The sequence below is a fragment of the Marmota monax genome, unplaced genomic scaffold (genome assembly GCF_021218885.2).
Source record: "Marmota monax isolate L192 unplaced genomic scaffold, Marmota_monax_Labrador192_F-V1.1 WCK01_AAM20220418_F8-fsc00062, whole genome shotgun sequence".
Taxonomy (NCBI): domain Eukaryota; kingdom Metazoa; phylum Chordata; class Mammalia; order Rodentia; family Sciuridae; genus Marmota; species Marmota monax.
In genome coordinates, this window is record NW_026695221.1 from 8,256,801 (window position 1) to 8,279,574 (window position 22,774).

A 22,774-nucleotide genomic window follows, 5' to 3' on the forward strand; every position below is an offset into this window, starting at 1 on the left:
TGCACTTTATTTTGCTGATTGTCAATTTTGCCTCAAAGAAGTAAAAACCTGACATTCTAAGATATGGGAAAATTTGTCTAGAGGATGTTTTAAATGATGTTTGAAAGTAGCCATCTCCTCTGTCTATAAGAGGTGAGACCAGCTGTGGCTCCAAAGGCAGAGTGTTCTGATGCTTCTTTCCAGCTGTAGGTGCAAAACATGCTCAGGTAAGGAGCCCTTAGGTCCTCCAGGATACAGCTCCCAGTGAGGCTTTTGAGTCTTGAATATCTGTCAGATCAGGAACTCATGTGCCATTCAGGGAGAAAGAGGAAAGGTTAGGTGGGGAGAGAGATAGAGAGAAAGTAAGAAACTCACCAAAAGAGGAACGACATCAGAGAAGAGAGACACTAAGGGAAGTTTCGAAGTTGTATTGAGATACCTAGAAAGGTAAACTGAAACTACTATTTGTAATGCTAGAAAATGAATCCCTCTGGAATAATAGCTGTGACCGACAGGAGAAAGGGAGAGAGCAAAGAGGAAGAAAGGGAGGTGAGAAGAGAGAACAAGATAGAGAGAGGAGAAAGAGAGCACGTAATTTCCCCCACCAAATTGCTTTTACTTAACAGTTTAGGTCAGTTTCAACTAGGTCACAAGGATGTGTGTATCTTCAGAATAAAGTCTTTAATCGGCTGATGGATATGAAAAAATAAATTACTGTGGCAAAATGTAATAAACGTTAAAGGGAAAATGATGAGAGTAATATAACTACATTGATTTAACTAGGATGATATAGAGGAATTGTCTGTTTTATAGGTTTCTAGATGTCTATTAGTGGCTCTGTATTAAGGAATGGGGCTGTTCTCTTGATATACTTAAGAGCTGTCAGTAATTCCTATTTCACAGTCCACTGCTTCAATTCAGAAAGTGTGTTCCAGCCCTTGGTGACCCCATCCGGGAGGCACTGGAGGGTGACCAGCTGCCAAAGGTTTGCGTTCAGGCAGCTATGCGGTAAGCAGCTGTATTATTTAAAATTGGACTGTGTTTAAGAGGAGCCAATCACTTCAGCCACCTCCTCGATGCCCTGCCACCTTGCTGGACTGCAGTGTCATTTGTTTTAATCACTTGGTGTTGGGCTCATTATGTCCTGATCTTTTCTGGAGAGAGTAGACTTCTTGGTGGGTGGAAATGGTAATTGAGGACATTTAGGAAGCAGGCACCATGCCAATCCCTGGGGGTATATGTCCCCCAGAGATAGGGCACCTTCCCAGGAGAAAGCAAGAGACATGAGCTTTAGGCAGAATGTCATTTTTCCACTATGATAATGTCACTGACCTATAAAAAGTATCCTACAGTTCCCCAATGGCCTGCTGAATTATGCCCAAATTATTATCAGGAAAAGAAGGAGAAAACTCATTTCTGGTCACTTTCAAGGCACCGCACACTGTGCTGAACACTCTCCAGTGTCAACTCATTTAATACTCACATTAGTGCTTTTTAAGCAGAATGTCATCTGTGACTCTCCTTATCAGAGCCCCAGCCTCGTGATATATCGTGCTTCTTCACACTAAGTCTCTTTAATAATCTGTTGCTTCCTCTTTCTGCTTCCTGTAGAGCCCACCTGGCTTCTTTTCCACTGTTTAAGGGAAAATGCTACAAGGTCTAGGCCTCATTCAGCAGTAGCCGGCTGTTGTCCTGGGTCTAGAGACATGCTCGCCTGAGCTCCAGGAATACTCTTAGCAAGAAATATTGTTGGACTAAGGCAGTGGTTCTCAACCAACAGTGATTTTCCCCTCTAGGGAGATATTTAGCATTATCTGGTTATATTTTTTTTCCTGTTATGACTGGTGAGGGATGGGTACAAGTGGCATCAGCTAGGTACAAGACAGGATGCTGCTAAACATCAAACAATGCACAGAACAGTTCCCCACAATGATGATTATTTAGCCTCAAATTTTTGTAGCGTTGAGCTTGAGAAAACAAGACTCAGGTCATCACAAAAGGCTTTTTCTGATTTCTCCCGTGGTATCATCTATTTTCTCCTTATTTTCCATGCTCTAGCCAGTCTGAACTAATTTCTGGCCCTGATTCCATCCCCAAAGATGTGATCCTTTCCCACTATCCATCCTCACTCCACTGCTGAGATCCTGGCCATTCTCCAAGCCCTGCCTCAAACAGGGCTTCCTCTACTGCTTATGAATTGGGTTCCTAGTGCCTCAGAGTCACAGCAGCTGAAACAAAGGTCTTTGTCCTTAAAAAAAGCCAGTTTTTCAATTTTTATCTGTTGTCTAGTTTCTTCTTTTACTATTAATGAGGGCTATCATTTATTCAGTTCCCATTACTTCATGGCACTGTGTTTTGTGAGATTTATTTTTTAAAGTTTATCATTTAATCTTTACACAGCCCTGCAAGATAAGTAGTATCTCCAGTGTAAAATCTCAGAACTGCTGCTCAGAGACACAGCATCACTTGTGTGGGGCAGCCTTTCACTCCTTGGATGAATTATTTAATTCAGGGGTAATAACTGGACAATCTCGGATTCAAAAAGATATGTCTGATTCCAAACCTACAAACCTTCTTTCTACTCTGCAGCAGAAATTTGTAGTACCTGTATTTTAACAACGGATACTGCCTCTTTAAGCTGCTTAAAATAAGCCAAAATCCAAAGTGATCACTAGTGGCAATTTAGGAAAGCTCATTAGATAAATAATCTGGGTATCCTATGCCAATCACCCCAATAGTTACAGGCCTGCAATGTGGATTTGGGGGGCAGGGAAAACTCTTTTTTACCTCTTTCCTTGAGGGGAAGGTCATAGAACATTCTTCTATGATTTCAGCAAAGTGATCATAGGGATTGCCAGAGAGTTTCTAGTAAGAAAATGGTTGATGATATAGAATTCTCTCTGTATATTAGTCGCCGATTGCTCATAAATAATGACTTTAAGAATTGTGTGTCACAGTTTCTGAGCCTCAGGGAATAGGAAGCTGCTTGCCCAGGAGGCTGCAGTCACCCTTACTCTTGACTGGGGCCTCAGGGATTGTTTTCAAGGTGCTTCATCTGCTGGAGTGGCAAGTTGGTGCAGGGTATTGACTAGAGGTCTCAGTTCTTCTGTTTCTTGGGACCTCCCAGAGGGCTGCTCTAGTGCCTTCATTACAGAGCAACAGACTTGCTCCAGAGTGAGTGATCCAAGAGAAAGCAAGGGAGAGCCAGCTATGTATTTTATGTCCTCCTCTCCAAAGTTGCTCACACTAGTCTCCACGCTACACTACTGGGCAAAGAGGCCAGCTCTACTCAATGTGGGAGCAGAACACAAAAGGGCATAAATCCCAAGAAGCAAGCATCATTGTGACCACATGACAGAACAGTTTAAAAACAGTGCATGACAAAGTTCACACACAGGAAAAATCGCCTATGCCGCTGTGCCCACACCTGGACTTGAAGGTACACTGTTATGTGAGACTGATATAGGGGGAGTTCATACCTAGAGTATCTGAGTAAGATTCAGAGTAAGATACAAAGTTTAAATTCTATATATCACCAGTGTAACCCCATATCATGTACAACCACAAAAATTGAAGTTATATGCCATGTATATGTGATATGTCAAAATACATTCTATTGTCATATATAACTAAAAAGAACAAATTTTAAAAAAAAATTAAACAAGTTTACATTCTACATCATTCTGGAATGTGGGGGTATTGTTTCAAGAGGTTGAAAGATGGAGGAGTCATAAAGATCGCTGAAGCCCTCAAGATTCATGAGCAAGTAAAGGGATTACAAATAGGACAAAGAAAATGGGATCTACCAGCAGCAACAGAAAAAAAAAATATATTGTTGTTTTTCTTCCAGAGACATCCAAGAGGATTTAGGTAGTATGTGTGTCTCAACACAGAGACTACTTTGAACACCACCAAAGCTTCCCAATACAAAGCAAGAGGATTATGGCCTGAGAAACCAGAATAGAGAGGCAAATCCTAGCAGAGCATTAGTGGTTCCATTGGATAGGGGAGGGGGGATCGCCCCTTGAAATATTTAATCTACTTTGTGAGATCCCCCGAAAGTTGAGAAACCAAGGTCAAAAGTAACTGTGTCATCAGTTCTACATGTCCACTATGGAAAGGGAAGGAAGAGTGTCTCAGCTCTGCATGAAGGGACCAAGAACCTAGCCATTCTCTGAGCAATAGGCACCGATGTCCTGTAAACCCAGTGTAAATATTTAACACATGGTTGTGTTGTATTTTCTATTAATTAATCTCTTTAAAATAACTTTGAATCCTAAGAATCTTTCCACATTTAAAATGTTCCAAGGATTCTTATAAAAGGATAAGATGATGCTTGAAAATCTTTTTTAAATTAAAAAAAAATAAATAAATGGCAGCAGAATGCATCACAATTCTTATTACACATATAGAGCACAGTTTTTCATATCTCTGTATATAAAGTATGTTCACACCAATTCATGTCTTTATACATGTACTTTGGATAATGATGTCTATCACATCCACCATCATTGCTAACCCCCTGCTCCCTGCCTTCCCTTCCCACCACTTTGCCCTATCTAGAGTTTGTCTATTCCTCCCATGCTCCCCTTCCCCACCCCATTATGGGTCAGTCACCTTGTATCAGAGAAAACATTCACCATTTGTTTTTTGGGGATTGGCTAACTTCACTTAGCATTATTTTCTCCAATACCATCCATTTATCTGCTAATGCCATGATTTTATTCTCTTTTATTGCTGAGTAATATTCCATTGTGTATATATGTCACATTTTTTAATCCATTCATCTACTGAGGGGCATCTAGGTTGGATCCACAGTTTAGCTATTGTGAATTGTGCTGCTATAAACATTGATGTGGCTGTGTCCCTGTAGTATGCTATTTTCAAGTCCTTTGGGTATAGACTGAGGAGAGGGATAGCTGGGTCAAATGGTGGTTCCATTCCCAGATTTCCAAGGATTCTTCATACTGCTTTCCATATTGGCTGTACAAATTTGCAGTCCCACCAGCAATGTGTGAGTGTGCCTTTCCCCCCACATCCTCACCAACACTTATTGTTGTTTGTCTTCATAATAGCTGCCATTTTGACTCGAGTGAGATGATATCTTAGTTTTGATTTGCATTTCTCTAATTACAAGAGATGATGAACATTTTTCATATATTTGTTAATTGACTGTATACTCTCTTCTTAGAAGTAACTGTTCATGTCCTTGGCCCAATTATTGATTGGGTAATTTATTTATTTTTGGTGCTTAGCTTTTTGAATTTTTTTTACATACATGACAATAGTGGAATGCATTATACTCATTTTTACCCCTTTACAGCACAATTTTTCGTTTTTCTGTATATAAAGTATGTTCACACCTAATTATGCCATTATACATGTACTCTCTTTTTTTTGCATTACAATTCTTAATACACATATATACCACAATTTATCATATCTCTTTTTTATATAAGGTATGTTGACACCAAATTCAAATCTTCATGCATGTATTTTATATAATGATGACCATCACCTTCCACCATCCTTGCTATTCCCCTTCCCCATCCTTTTCCCTCCCACCCCTCTTCCATATCTAGAAATAATCTTCCTCCCATGCTCTCCCTCCCAACCCCACTTTGAGTCACCCCCCTTAAATCAGAGAAAATATTCGGCATTTGTTTTTCTTTTTGTTTTTTTGGATTGGCTAATTTCACTTAGCATAATCTTCTCTAATGCCATCCATTTACCTGCAAATGCCATGATTTTATTCTTCTTTAGTGCTGAGTAATGTTCCATTGTGTATAAATGCCACATTTTTTTATCCATTCATCCACTGAAGGACATGTAGGTTGGCTCCACAGTTTAGCTATTGTGAATTGTGCTGCTATAAACACTGATGTGGCTGTGTCCCTGTAGTATGCTGTTTTTAGGTCCTTTGGGTGTAGTCCAAGAAGAGGAATATCTGGGTCAAATGGTGGTTCCATTCCCAGCTTTCTAAGGAATCTCCATACTGCTTTCCAAATCAGCTGCACCAATATGCAGTCCCACCAGCAATGTATGAGTGTACCTTTTTCCCCATATCCTCGCCAACACTTGTTGTTTGTCTTCATAATGGCTGCCATTCTTCCTGGGGTGAGATGGTATTTTAGAGTAATTTTGATTTGCATATCTCTGATTGCTAGATATGGTGAGCATTTTTTCATATATTTGTTGACTGATTGTATACTTTTTCTGAGAAGTGTCTGTTCGTGTCCTTGGCCCATTTATTGATTGGGTTATTTATTTTTTGGTGCTTAGCTTATTGAGTTCTTTATGTACCCTAGAGATTAGTGCTCTATGTGATGTGTGAGGGGTAAAAATTTGCTCCCAGGAGGTAGGCTCTCTGTTCACCTCACGGATTGTTTCTTTTTATGAAAAGAAATCTTTGAGTTTTATTCCATCCCATTTATTGATTCTTGGTTTTAATTCTTGTGCTATAGGAAATTGGGGCCTAACCCCACATGATGGAGATTAGGGTCTACTTTTTCTTCTATTAGACAAAGAGTCTCTGATTTAATTTCTAGATCCTTGATCCATTTTGAGTTAACTTTTGTGCATGGTGAGAGATAGGGATTCAATTTCATTTTGTTGCATATGGATTTCCAGTTTTCCTAGCACCATTTGTTGAAGATGCTATCTTTTCCCCAGTGCATGCTTTTGGCACCTTTTTCTAATAAAAGATAGTTGTAATTTTGTGAGTTAGTCTCTGTGTCCTCTATTCTGTACCATTGGTCTACCAGCCTGTTTTGGTGCCAATACCATGCTGTTTTGTTACTATTGCTCTGTAGTATAGTTTAAGGTCTGATATAGTGATGCCACCTGTTTCACTCTTCCTGCTTAGAATTGCTTTAGCTATTCTGGGTCTCTTATGTTTCCAAATGAATTTCATGATTGTTTTTTTCTATTTCTATGAGGAATGCCATTGGGATTTTGATCAGAATTGCATTGAACCTGTGCTTTTGGAAGTATGGTCATTTTGATAATATTAATTCTGCCTACCCATGAGCAAGGTAGATCTTTCCATCTTCTAAGGTCTTCTTCAATTTCTCTCTTTAGGGTTCTGTAGTTTTCATTGTATAGATCTTTCACCTCTTTCATTAAGTTGATTCCTAAGTATTTTATTTTTTTGAGGCATTTGTAAATGTGGTAGTTTTCCTCATTTCCCTTTCTGAGGATTTGTCACTGATATACAGAAATGCCTTCAATTTGAGGGTATTGATTTTATATCCTGCTACTTTGCTGAATTTATTTACTAGTTCTAGAAGTTTTCTGGTGGAGCTTTTTTGGTCTTCTAAGTATAGAACAATATCATCAGCAAATAGTGCTAATTTAAGTTTTTCTTTTCCTATACATATATCTTTAATTCTTTCCTCTGTCTAATTGCTCTGGCCAGTGTTTCAAGAACTTTTTAAATAGAAGTGGTAAAAGAGGGCATCCTTGTTTTGTTCCAGTTTTTAGAGGGAATGCCTTCAATTTTTCTATGTTTAAAATGATGTTGGCTTGGGGCTTAGTGTACATAGCCTTTACAATGTTGTGATATGTTCCTGTTATCCCTAGTTTTTTTTTTCAAAGAGAGAGAGAGAGAGAGAGAGAGAGAGAGAAAGAGAGAGAATTTTAATTTTTTTTTTTTTTTTTTTTAGTTTTTGGCAGACACAACATTTTTATTTGTATGTGGTGCTGAGTATCGAACCTGGGCCGCATGCATGCCAGGTAAATGCGCTACCACTTGAGCCACATCCCCAGCCCCCCCTTTTTTAATATATATTTATTTTTTAGTTTTAGATGGATACAATATCTCTATTTTATTTTCATGTGGTGCTGAGGATTGAACAAATATCCATAGTTTTTCTAGTGTTTTGAACATGAAGGGGTTCTGTATTTTGTCAAATGCTTTTATCTATCGAGATGATCATATAATACTTATCTTTGAGTCTATTGATGTGATAAATTACATTTATTGATTTCCATATGTTGAACCAACCTTGCAACCCTGGGTTGAATCAACTTGATCATGGCTCACAATCTTTTTGGTATGTTTTTGTATTTTATTTGCCAGAATTTTATTGAGAATTTTTGAATCTATGTTTATTAGAGATATTGGTTTAAAGTTTGTTTTTTTTTTTTTTTGATGTGTCTTTTCCTGGTTTTGGGATCAGGGTGATATTGGCATCATAAAATGAGTTTGGAAGTGCTACCTCTTTTGCTATTTCCTGAAATAAATTGAAGAGTTTTGGTATTAGTTCTTTTTTAAAGGTCTTGTAGAACTCAGCTGTGTATCCATCCGGTCCTGGGCTTTTCTTGGTTGGTAGATTTTTTATGGCATCTTCTATTTCATCACTTGATACTTGATATTGGTGTGTTTAAATTGTGTATATCTTCCTGATTCAATCTGGGTAAATTGTATGACTTTTTCAAAATAATTTCTAATTATCCTCTATATTTCTGTAGTGTCTATTGTGATAATAACTTTTTCATCACGTGTGCTGGTAACTTGAGTTTTCTCTCTCCTTCTCTTCATTAGCATAGCTAAGGGTCTGTCAATTTTATTTATTTTTTCAAAGAACCAACTTTTTGTTTTGTCAATTTTTTTGAGTTGTTTCTTTTGTTTCAATTTCATTGATTTCAGCTCTAATTTTAATTATTTCTTGCCTGCTACTCCTTTTGCTGTTGATTTGTTTTTCTTTTTCTAGGGCTTTGAGATGTAGTGTGAGGTCATTTATTGTTGACTTTTCTTTTAAGGAATAAACTCCATGCAATGAACTTTCGTCTTAGAACTGCTTTCATAGTGTCCCAGAGATTTCGATATGTTGTGTCTATGCTTTAATTTACCTCTAAGAATTTTTTAATCTCCTCCTTATGTCTTCTGCAACCCATTGTTCATTTAGTAGCATATTGTTTAGTCTCCAGGTGTTGAAGTAATTTTTATTTCTTTATTTTGTCATTGATTTCCAATTTAATTCCATTATGATCTGATAAAATGCATGGTAGTATCTTTACTTTTTTGTATTTGCTAAAAATTGCTTTGTGGCATATTATGTGGCCTATTTTAGAGAACGATCCATGTGCTGCTGAGAAGCAAGTGTATCTGCTTGATGCAGGTTGAAATATTCTATATATGTGAGTTAAGTCTAAGTAATTGTATTATTAAGTTCTATAGTTCCTTCTTTCAACTTTTGTTTGGAAGATGTATCCAGTGGTAAGAGAGATGTTTTAAAGTCACACAAGATTATTATGTTGTGGTCAATTTGACTCTTGAACTTGAGAATTTGTTTGATGAACATAGCTGCACCATTTTGGGGGGCATATCTATTTATGACTGTTATGTCTTGTTATGTCTGTATTTTTCCCTTGAGCAGTATGTAATGTCCATCTTTATCCCTTTTGATTAACTTTGGCTTGAAGTCTACTTTATTTGATACGAGAACAGAAATCCTTGCTTGCTTCCACAGTCCATGTGAGTGGTATGATTTGTCCTTTCACCTTCAGTCTGTGTATGTCTTTTCCTATCAGATGAGTCTCCTGGAGGCAGCATATTGTTGGGTTTTTTTTTAATCCAATCTCCTAGCCTATGTCTTTTGATTGGTGAGTTTAAGCAATTAACATTCAGGGTTATTATTGATACTTGGTTTGTATTTCCAGCAATAATTGTTTATTTTTGTTATTTAACTTGACTTGATTTTCTTCTTTGATTATAGTTTTTTCTTTAGGGTACTACCTCCCTCTGCTGATTTTTATTGTTTTTTGTTTCCTCTTCATGAAATATTTTTCCAAGGATGTTTTTTGTGATGGTTTTCTAGCTATAAATTCTTTTAACTCTTGTTTGTCATGGAAGATTTTTATTTCATCTTCAAATCAAAAGCTTAATTTTGCTGGATACAAGATTCTTGGTTGGCACTTCTTTTCTTTCAGAGCTTGATATAAGTTGTTCCAGGATCTTCTAGCTTTCGCTGTCTATATTGAGAAATCTGCCATTATCCTAATTGGCTTTCCCCTATATGTAATCTGATTTCTTTCTCTTGTGGCTTTTAAAATTCTCTCCTTATTTTGTATGTTGGACATTTTTATAATAATGTGCCTTTGTGTGGATCTGTTGTGATTTTGCACATTTGGCGCCCTGTAGGCATCTTGAAATTGGATTTCCAATTCATTCTTCATGTTTGGAAAGTTTTCTGATATTATTTCATTGAACCGATTGCTCATTCCTTTGGTTTGGACCTCTATGCCTTCCTCTATCCCAATAACTCTTAAATTTGGCCTTTATATGCTATCCCATATTTCTTGAATGGTCTGCTTGTGGTTTCTTACCATTATCACTGTGTGGTCTGTGTTCTTTTCAAGATTATATATTTTATCTTCATTGTCTGATGTCCTATCTTCCAAGTGGTCTACTCTGTTGGTGATGTTTTCATTTGAGCTTTTAATTTGATTTATCGTTTCTTTCATTTCAAGAATTTCTGTTTGATTTTTTTTTAGAACCTCTATCTCCCTGTTGAGGTGATCTTTCACTTCTTGTATTTGTTATGTAGCTCTTTGTTGAGTGATATTTCACTGCCTGTATTTGCTCTCTTATATTTTCCTTGAGTTCACAGAACATTTTAACCATGTACATTCTGAACTTTTCTCTATAATTTCTTCTGCTGTGGCTGCCAATGATTCTAATGATGTGGTGTCTTGATTTGTTTGGGACACTTTCATCCCTTGTCTTTTAATGCAGCTCATGTGTCTGCCTTCCAAGCTCTGGGGTTCTGGAGTGTTATTGTTTTTACCCTATAGATTTATAGTGCTCTTTTAGGGTTCCAAGACCTCTCTTTTATGAGGAAGGACAAGGTTAACAGATCCCAATGTCAACAATATACCACCTATGAACAATTTGTTGTTATTAAAATGTTTACAGTTTAGTCTCAATGTGCAGAAATGTTGGATTCAATTATTATCTAAAATATAATCAGGAGTTTTGTATAGAGATTTACAGTTTCTAACGGTGGACAATGAACTGGGGGTGGGGCATAGGATGATATCCTGAGGAGATAGGATGAGAGGATATAGAGTTAATATATCTTAGGAAGTGTGAAAGAGAAATCTAATGAAGAAGGTTAGTAGCAAGAGAATAGAGAGGAAGTTATTTAGAGTAGGAAAGTATGTGAGAAAACAGTAGAATACATAAAACAATCACACATATGTATTCAGAAAAATACAGATGTTAAAATAGTAAAATTTGGAGAGGGAAAGAAAAATGAAGAAAAAGGAAAAGAAAAAATGTGGCCATATACAACACCTCAATATTATATTATTCAGATGACTCAGTCCTCAAAATCCTATTTCATGCAAAGTTCTTGGTTTCACATATATTGGGATGTGAGGGCTGGAGGATAGAGGGGTAGGAGAGGAAAAAAATAGAGAAAAAAGAAAGAAAGAAAAAGCAAAAAAAAAAAAAAAAGGTTGTTGCTAGTTTTAGAGATCCGTATCTTTCCTACTTCTCTTCTTATCCAATAGGTGGGGTCATCTGTTGTAAGCTGGTGTCTCTTCCCTCAGGATGGTGAAGGTAACCAGGGTGGGAAGACTGGTCCTGGTGTAGGGTACCTGGAAGCAGGGAGTGCCACCTGCCAGTCCCTGCAGGGAGACTGCACCTCACGGGTCTGTTTTGGGGACTGCTCATATGACTTGAGCAACCGATGCTATGTCCCTATCTTGCCTGGAGATTTCCCAGTTCCTGGTCTCTCTGTTAGGCTCCAAACTTTAGCCCCATCTCCCTCTCCCTTAGCTGTTCCCAATTGAGGAACCTCTCACAACGGGGCTCCCATGGGTAGCTCCCTGGTTGCACTGCACACCTGTATTGGGCAGCTACTGTGTTGGATTACCACTGCTGGGGGTGGGGGAGGTTGGAAAGCTGTTACATGGCCACTGGAGATCACCTAATATGACGAGAATGTTGAGGTCAGGTGGAGGCAGTCTGCTTTCAGCGCAGGGGCGTCTGGTGAGGTGGGGGGAGCTGGGCAATGGCATTGTGCTGTGGGTAGGTAGCTGCTGAGTGACCTGTGTTTGAGTGGAGAGAAGTCTTGGCGATCTACAGATGCATTGATAGGTGATTCTGCTAAGGTGCTCGTGAGCCTTGTGTGGGCTAGAACTTTGGGCTTGAACTTCTGGCTTGAACTTCAGGTTTTGTGTCCTGCTCCAAACGCCAGGCATCCTACTCCAATGCTGAGGCCCGGAGCCCTGCGCAGGGTCACAGCACTGGTGATTTCTGTGGAGAACAGCTGTAGAGGGGTCTTCTATCACTCTCAGAGATGCAGTATTCTAAGTAGGTGAGATATGGATCATGAAATGCTATTTCAAAGTGACTTGACTGATGCCAATAAAATGATGTCATACGCTGCTTCATGCTTTGGTCAATGATGGACCACATATAAGGAAACCATCCCACAATAAAGCTGAATTTTTTCTATCATTTAGTGACATCCTAGCCATCATAAGTTATCTGAATGCACACTCAAATGTTGTGATGGAAATAAATCTACTCAACTTCCAGCATAAAATTACAGCATACACATAAAAGTACAGCACATACAATTATGTAGAATACAAAATACTTGATAATAAAAAACTTTGTTACTGATTTATGTGTTGACTATTCTTTACCTTTATTAGTTAAGATGCATTTCTTCTCCTTAAATATATATAAAAAAAAGTTTGCTCTAAAAGAGCATGTCATGTTTTTCCACTAGAAACCTCGTACATCTTGTGCTTACTACCTCTATTAATTGTGTCCTTTTCTTTTGTGCTTGATTTAATCTTGTGTTGTTTTGTTCATCACACCACAGAGGTATATACCATATAGCCTAGCTATGTATTAGGTGTCATAGTTTAGGTATGAGTTTTCCCAAATGCTCATATGTGAGACAATGCAAGAATGTTCAGAGGGGAAATGATTAGATTATGAGAGTCGTAACCTAACCGGTGGATTAATAGACTTAAATGAATTGACTAGGTGGTGACTGTAGGCAGGTAGGGTGTATCTCGGGAGGTAGTCATCAGCGGTGTTCTTTGGGATTTATATTTTTTCCCTGTTGAGTGGAGCTCTCTCTTTGCTTCCTGGCTGTCATGAACTGCACTGTTTTCTTCCATATTTCCCTTCCACCATGATGTTCTTCCTCATTTGGGGCCCAGAGTTATGGAGTCAGCCAACCATAAACAGAACCTCTAAAACCATGAGCCAAAATAAAGTTTTCCTCCTTTAAGTTGTTCTTGTTGGTATATTGGTCACAGCAAAGCAAAGCTGACCAAAACAGTATGACATATCATCTAGGCATGTGTAAGTATACTTTGTGATGTTCACAGAGGCCAAAATGACTGAACAAGGCATTTCTAAGAATATAACCACATCATTAAGTGGTATATGACTCTTAACTTGCTTTTGATAGATGTTAGTTACCATTAAATTAGAGTCAGTCAATTTGTGTGTTTGTGTGTGTGTGTGTGTGTGTTTTGCTGGGGATCAAACCCTAGCACCGTACACACTAGGCAAATGCTCTAGCACTGAACTATATATCCCCAGCTAGAATCAGTACATGTTGTTTATAAACTATTACCTATTTTGACATTAGCTTTGTTTTAACTATTTTAACAAGATTCTCAAGGTATGAAAATGGATGTTTTAATAGAAATAAGGATGGGAGTAGAGCAATCATCTTATGTCTCAGGAAAAATATACTCTGGGTACTAGTTTGGACCACATTGAAGTTACCTACTCCCACTCCCTGGTAGCTGCGTGGCTAAATTGCAGATAACTGAAAGGGAAATAATCTTTGAGGTTGAAACTGCAAAAAATAACCATAGGACAAGTCCTCTATATGAGTCTAAGTGGCCAATATCCAACCTGTAGGATTCTATGTGAAACAGAAAAAAATCAGAAGCATGATTTTCTAGGTTCTTTTTATGATAAAAAGAGATTGAAATTGAGCTTATCAAATATTGTGATTGGCTTCGCTCATCTGTGTTCAGATCTATCTGGCTGTGCCTGATGGAGCTCATCATCCAAAGCCTTTTCCAAAATAAACCAGTCTTCTATATCTGTCATTAACAGGGTTTTGGTGTCACTTGAAACATATCAAGAGAAGAGCTTTCCTAGTTTCTTTGCAATGTCTTTAGCAGATTGGGTTTCAATACTGAGAAAACAGAGCTATAATACCTCACTCTGCACAGTTTGTGCTTATAGCCAGTCACAGGCCTTGATATTAATAGATTTTTCTACTCCAAGTGTTCTTACTTGAGTGACTGAATGTTAAACTGATGAAAGGAAAGTAGCAATTACTACTCACACATGTTCTTGTGGACAGCTATTGCTCTTCCATGCCATTTTTTTAGACTCTTAGTTATCCGTTACCTCTGTCTTGCTGGAGAGTGAGTACTGAATTAAGATGTTGACAGCAAAAGGAAGAGCTCCTGAGGTCTGGAAAATTTCTTCCTCCATTGCCCAACTCACACCAAAACTCTATTCTTGAATGTATTCCTTTGACTAGCTCAGGACTACTTTTAAACCATGAACCTACTTTCCCGACCCAGGAAGCTGCAGCACCCAAATTCTACTTAACACCATCCAAACAGATAAACACAAGATATCCAGGTTCAATTGTGATTATATAATGCTTTTTTTCACCCTGCTCCCCAAGTCAATGTTTTATAGACAATACGCAGATCAAAGTCACCTGAAATTTCGCAAATTCAGCATGCCTGAGACTCTGTTCCCCTCTCTCCAGAGACATACAAACTGAAACTCTAAGGGTATGGCCCAGAATATGCATCTCATTAAAAGTCTCTAAGGTATTCTGATGCACAATCCTACCTACCATCTTGATCTAGGCAAAATCTTTGTTTTCAGAGGATTGGAGCAGGCAACACGGCTTTTCTGCTCCCCTCATGTGCCTATGCACAGTGCTGCATACAGTTCTTCCTCAAAGAAGATGCAACCATACTTAATCCTTTCTCAGGCATTTCCTTGTTCCAATCATTCTTTTCATTCCCTACCAAGCCAATGTACTAGTCAGGCTATACTTATAAGATTGGGCCAGAATAGAACATCAGATAAATGTGTTAAAAATAAAAGATATAAATCAGGGGCTGGGATTATGGCTCAGTGGCAGAGTATTTGCCTTGCAAGTGTGAGGCACTGGGTTCGATCCTCAGCACCACATAAAAAAAGAAAAATAAGTAAATAAAATAAAGGTATTTAAAAATATATAAAAATAAATAACTAAAAGACATAAATCAGAGATTATAAAAGAGAAACATTACAATGGATACTGCAGAAATAGAAAAGATCATTAGAGATTATTATGAACAGCTATTTGCCCGCATATTTGATAATCTAGAAGAAATTCCTAGACACATAACCTTACCAAGACTGAATTATGAAGAAATAGAAAACTTGAAAAGACCAATAATAAGTAATGAGATTGAATCGATAGCAATAAAACAAAACAAAACAAAAAACATCCATCAAGAAAAGCTCAGGACCAAATGATTTCACTGCTGGATTCTATCATACATTTAAAGAATCCATACCAATTCTCCTTAAGTCATTCCAAAACATAGAAAGGAAAGAATTCTTCCAAACACATTTATGAGGACAGTATTACCCTGATACCAGATAATGACTGAATTAAAAAACACAGGAAAATATCCTTTATGACCATATATGCCAAAATCCTCAACAAAATATTAGCAAACTAAATCCAATAGCACATTAAAAGATTATTCACCACAATCAAGTGGGATTCATCCCAGGTATTCAAGGATGGTTCAAAATACATAAATTCAATAGACATAATATAGTACATCAATAGAATGAAGGGCAAAACTACATTGTCATCTCAATTGGCATTAAATAAAATTCAACATCTCTTCATGAATAAAATGCTGAATGAATTAGGAATACAAGGAATGTAACTTAACATAATAAAACCCATTTATAATAAGCCAAATAGCTTATAGTATATTGAATGAAGAAAAAGTGAAAGTTTTCTAGATCTGGATAATACAAGGAGGTCCACTTTCACCACTTTTATTCCATATGGTACTAGAAATCTTAGAACAATTGGGAAAGAGAAAAAAATAAAGGCATCTAAATTACAAAGCCGGAGATAGTATGTCACTTGACTTCAAAGCATGCTACATAGCTGTGTAAAAATACTGCATTGGCATTCAAACAGAGATATACACAAGTGGAACAGAACAGAAATCACAGAGTAAACCAACACAACTGATTTTTGACAAAGGTGCTAAGAAGATACATTGAATAAAGGAAAGGTTATTCAATAAATGGTGTTGGGAAAATTGGGTATTCACATGCAAAAGAATGAAGTTAGACCCTATCTCCTCAGCTCAAAAGATCCCCTGGAAGTAGATTAAGGACTTAAGTATAAGATCTGAAACTATGAAACTATTAGAGGAAAACAGAGGAAATGCTTCAGGACATGGGAATGGACAAGGATTTTTTGAACAAGATTCCAAAAGCATAGAAAACAAAATAAAAAATAGACAAATGGACTACATCAAACTAAAATTCTTCTGCACAGCAAAGAAGATTCTCCACAGAATGAAGGGACAGCCTACAAATGAGAGAAAGGGTTTGTAGTATATACACATCTGACAAGGGGTTTACATTCCAGAATATGTAAGGAACTCCAAAACCCCAACAATGGACTTCTGATTTAAAAATGGACTATAGCTATAAATAAACATTTCTCAAAAGGAGACATACAAATACCCAACAGGTATGTAAAAAAATGTTCAATATCACTAATATCAGAGAAATGGAAATCAAAACCTTGAGACATTACTTCATCCCAGGAAGTATGGCTAATATAAAAAGAACCAAAGATAAGTGCTAGTGAAGATGGGCAGGAAAAGGAATCCTGAGACATTGTTGGAAGTGTGAATTAGTGCAGCTATATGGAGAAACGTAGGGAGGTTCCTCAGACAATTAAAAATAGAACTCCCATATGCTCCAGCAACTTCACTACTAGGTATATATCTAAAGGAAATGAAATAAGTATGTCAAAGAGACATCTGCTCTCCCATGTTCATTGCCACACTATGCACAAAAGCAAAGAAATGGAAACAACCTAAGTATCCATTAACTGATGAGTGGATACAGAAAAGATGACACATGCACACAATGAAACACTATTCAGTTATAAAAAGAAGGGAATTCTGGTTTTTGCAATAACTTAGATGGAACTAAAGAGCATTATGCAAAACAATATAGGGAAGTACTACATGATGTCACTCATTTGTGAAGTCTATAAAAGTTGATCTCATAGTATTGAGACTAGGGAATATAAAGGGTGGGATTGGATCAATGGGTACTAACTTATAGTTAGGAGTAAAAAGCTCTGGGGTACTATTATAACATATGGAGACTATAGATAACATTTACTGTATATTTATTTACTGTGTATTTCAAATACCTACAAGAAGGATTTTGGAAGTTTTCACAACAAAGAATTGATAAATGACAAGATAAACACATTTAACATGATTTAAACATTATGTAATATATACTTGTATCAAACATAACATGGAACCTCATTAATATTGCAACTTTTATGTTTCTTTGTATAATTTTTTTTAAAAAATAAAATATTATATAAAACACGACTAAATTAAAAGTTACACAATGAGGTGATACATCTCTAGAATTATAGAGTAACTAGGTGGGACATTTGTTAAAATTACCTAATTGAAGGTTTCCAAGCCACATTATACTATAGTAGCAATTCTCAAAATGTGGTCCACAGAACCCGAGAGTCCCTGAGATTTTCCTAAAACTGCTTAGATATTATTTGCCCCTTTAATTGTGTTGACATTTGCATCAATAGGTCAAAAGCAAAGTTGATGTCTTAACAAGAATTATGGCCCTGGTCTAAACTGCACCAGGAGTCCCTGATTCTTCAATACTATACTCTTGCAGAACAACTTGAAAAGCTGGTTTCACATAAGACTAAATTTAAAAGAAAGTAGAATTTATTAATTTTATTAAACATTTATCATTATTATAAAAATGTATTTTTTAAAAAGCATTATATTTAAGAAAATGGGCAATATACACAAAGTACTTACTTTAGCATAACCAAAGTATGATTTTTTTTCCTCAAAGAAACATTTGGGCAACTGCTTGTGGTAAGGACTGAGCAAGGATATTTTTTCATAAAAACACCATTTTTCTTGAAAGAATGATGAATGGACAAACTATGGTTGTTCAAACTTGAATATTTGACCTTTAAAAAAAACAAAAACAAATGGAGCAAGTCTGTCATTTCAAGGAAAATTGACAACATTTGCTACCAATGACAAAAGTATAGCATTCAAAAGAAAACAGAATTTTAGAAAAGTTTAATAGTTCACCAGTATCTTACTATACCCCAAATACGAATGAATCTGTCTTTTGGATGTTTCACAATGAAATGTGCCAACATTTAGAATATCTAAATAAGTCAACAAATTGGTATTTAAATAAACAATGTACAATGTCATAATATCATGCATGGGTAATATATTTCTTCAAAGTACAAAGTATATGACAGACCTATCGATTTTTAAAAAATTTTTAATTGACATGTAATAATTGGCATATATACGGAGAAAGCCTGTGATGTTTCCATACTTATATATAATGTGTAATAATCAAATAAAGGTAATTAGCATATTCATCATCTCAAATATTTCCCATTTTTGTGGTGAGAACTTTCTGTTTTAAAATATGCAATATACTTTTGTTTGAGGCACCATAATGGACAAAGGGAATGTGATATCCATCACAATGGAATAATTCAGCCACACACACACACACACACACACACACGCACAAAAGAAATGCTGTCATTTACAGCAACATGGATAAGCCTGATGGACATTATGTTATCTAAAATAATCCAGGCTCAGAATGACAAACATTGCATGATCTTAACTCACATGTGGAATCTAAAAATGTTGATCTGATAAAAGAAGAAGTAGAACCGTGATTACCAGAGCCTGGAGAGTATATAGAGAAGAGGGAGATGAGGAGAGATTGGGTAATAACAATGGAGTTACAAAGAGTAGGGACAAAACCCGTGGATTTTAATGTAACAGATTAAGGTAGATTCATTCATGGACAAGATTTGAAATTCTATATCTTAACTAACTTTTAAAAAACTAGTTTTTTGAAAATCTACAATTTCTAAAGCTATAAAAAATGTTTCATTTTTAACTACAGAGCTTGTGATTGAATGTAAAAGAAAATATGAGATTGTTGTCTTCTACTAAAAGTAGTATTAAAGAGATTTGCAAAAGAATAAATGTAGTCTACTCTCTAAATTTCCTCTCTTTACTGATGTATCATTTAAAACATGACCATCCAAAAGCAAACACGATGTTTCAGATATGATTTATCAACATGAAAGAGGATTGTCATCTTCTTTTTTTCTAAGATTCCTTTAAGATGTGTTAGTTCCATCTAGAAATATGTTTCTGTTCATATTTCCCTTGTGACATCAGAGATCAACACCTTTCTGGTGCTACTCTTTGGAATTTATTCTTTTTAGTTACACATGATAGTAGGGTATATTTTGACATATTTATACAAACATGGAATATATCTTATTCTAATTAGGATTCCCCCCTGTCTTGTGGTTATACACGATATAGATATTCACCATGATGTATTCACATATGAACAAAGAAAAGTTATTTCAGATTCAGTCTACTGTCTTTCCTATTCCTATATACCCTCCTTTCCCTTCATTTCCTTTGTCTAATCCACTGAACTTCTATTCTTCCCCTCTCCCCACCCCTTGCTGTGAGTTAGAATTCACATATCAGAGAGAACATTTAACCTTTGTTTGTTTGTTTGTTTGTTTTTTGGATTGGCTTATTTCACTTAGCATGACAGTCTTCAGATCCACCCATTTACTGGCAAATGTCATAAAGTCATTCAATTACTAAGTAATATTCAATTATATTTGCTTTATGTATTTATCTATTGAAGGGCAACTAGGTTGGACCTATAGCTTAGCTATTACGAAGATGATGGACTAGAGGAGGTTGCTTTCTAAACTACTCAATGGTGTGAGACCAGGAAAACACACAAACAGCTTCTCTTAGAGGTAAGTGAAAAGAGAAGCCTTTATGGTGCTAACCTTTTGCTGTTTTTTTTCCCCCCACAGGTCCCTAATTAAGCCTTATCTCACTAAGTGATGTTATATTTTTGTACTATATGGAACCTTAAGCTCACATCTGTTAAACCTTATCTTACTACAATTGACATGCCGACATCACTAATTTAAATCTCTTTGGATCTCAGTTCTATTTATGCACTGCATCTTCTAACTTTCTAATGTGTAGTAGCCACTAATTCAATGCTTATCCAAGTCACCAATAAAAATAGTTCACAGGATAAAAATCTTTAATTCTCTATAAAAACCTATCTTCTATGAGTTGAACTAAAGCATACAACATTTTCTGGATTTATGAAAAAAATTTTCTTAGTTTGGAAAAGGCATATATATACTTATTGCCTGAGTTCCAGAATTTCCTACTGTTCTCCAGAATTCCTTAAGGATTTCTGATCATGTTTACTGAATTTGTGATCTCCTTTTCATAAATCACTGTTTTGCCTAAGATATAGGCAGCCATGCACTCTTACAAATCTCTTTTAGCTTTTGTTTCCCTCTTAAAATTAGTGAGTCTGCCCCTTTCAGCATAGAGATCATTTTTGTTTTTAGAAAACAGGTAATCTGAGAATGAAGAGTTGTGAAGTTCTGCCTCTGTTGGATATGACAGCATTCTACTATGAAACCAAATGGGTCTGTTCCAAAGAGATGCCATTGACTCCAGTTCATTTTGCAATTCAGCCTTTCTACATTTACGGATGCCAACTTTTTCTGCTCATCCCCAGTTATTTTCTTTATTTCCATGTTAGTTTGGAGAGCTCTCTGAGCAACAACACTGATTCCGAGGGCCTCTTTTTTTTTTTTTCTTTTTGTCTTAACAGAATCCCTTACAATTTTGCTTTGTGTATTCTGCTACAAGATCATGTCTATTTTTAATGTGAATGCTTTGGTAGCTTCCTTCTACAAACGTAGAATTCTCCTCTGACTCAGCCTAACTTTCTATTCTCTGGACATTAAGGATGCCAGAATGATATGCATTGTCACTTTCTCCCAAATTCCTGTCAATTCCATGTCACCAGCAAATTCTTGTAGGTCTGTGCTATATAGTAGCCATATCATGTGTTGGTACTTGTATTTTACAGAGAATTACCAGAACTGTAAATGGTTATCTACATTTTCTCTTGTCAGGAAGTCATGTTTGTTAGTTTAGTTCCTGGATTAAAAAAAAACAATGCTACCCACTGCTTGTGTCTGGCCAGGCAATTTATAATCCATTCCCAAAAATATATCCCTCAATTACTTTCTCTTCTTATTATTTTTCTTAGAACTCACAGCCATGAAGTTTCCATCCTCAGCTTCTTGCATTTCCAGGCGACTGTATCTTCTTGGCATAAATAATCACCTCTGACATCCCCACACCCTGTGCCTTATGATTTTCTTTTTTCATCATGTTTCTTCAGTCTCGCATCCCATCACTACAATCTTTGGAAACATTTGATAACCTTGAATTTTGTCACCAAATACTGTAATGTCTATTCTCCTTGTTACTTACCCAATTCTCCACATCCACGTCGAGGTCCCTGAGGTCATGGGCAATATTTTCAAACCCTTTTTTTCATGTGAAGTGCTCCTTCCCCAGCACTGCCCCTCACTTATCCCTACCCTTCATATCAACTGTTTGGTTTGGGAATATCTGTTAGTACTGGAAGTTTAAAAATGCGGTCAGAATGCAAGGGCCCTTTTCCAGTCTTATTATGACTTCATCAGATTTGAGGATCTTTTACCAGAATTTCTAGTTTAGAAATGAGAGCTAGCATGGAGGTTGGGAGGACAGGCAGTATCCACATAAATGGCACAGGGGCTTCAAGGGGGTGGGTAGACCCAGGAGGGCTTTTGCTAATCATCACAAATGTGTCTTTAAATATTGAGATCTAGGTGGCTCTGTTGAAATAGCCCTCCTATCATTAGTGTTGCAACATCAGTGCCAGAAGAGAACATTTCTTAGCATTTCATTAACATGAATCGGGCCTCTGTGGCTGGGAATTATAGGTGAACAACCCAGCATATGAAACCCTTTCTCCAAAATGACCCATTTTTCCAGGACTGTAGAGGGGCACAGCTGGCCCGTTATTGCAGCACTCTTATTACTGTTGTCATCACCATCAGCATCTCAAATTGACTAATTATTCGCAGGGTGTGAGGCATAAGTGATGTTCCTGTCTGAAAGATTGTGATAAAACAGACTCACCAGCAAGAGCATGTTTTCAGGGCTGCCGTTGCTGGATGATAGAAATATCTCATGAAGTCCTGCGAGTGTGCTGTAATTACTAAATGGGTTCCTAGTAATTTATCTCCCAGTGGCCCCCAGTGACTTGTGAGCCCCTTATATTTTTGCAGATCAGCAGCTGTGGCCTTTTCTGAAAGCACCCAGCATGGTTTCCATACAGTCAGGATGCGGTGCATTTGCCACTTGGATCAACACCACAGATTCCATGAAGCGGTGCTTGCCATCCTCTTTCCTACCTATCTTTGGTGTCCTCCTTTCCCTGTTTTCATTTTTAGACTTCTCCAGGCATTTTGCAAGGAACCTACTAAGTGGCCCAAAGTAGGGAGGATTTATGCAA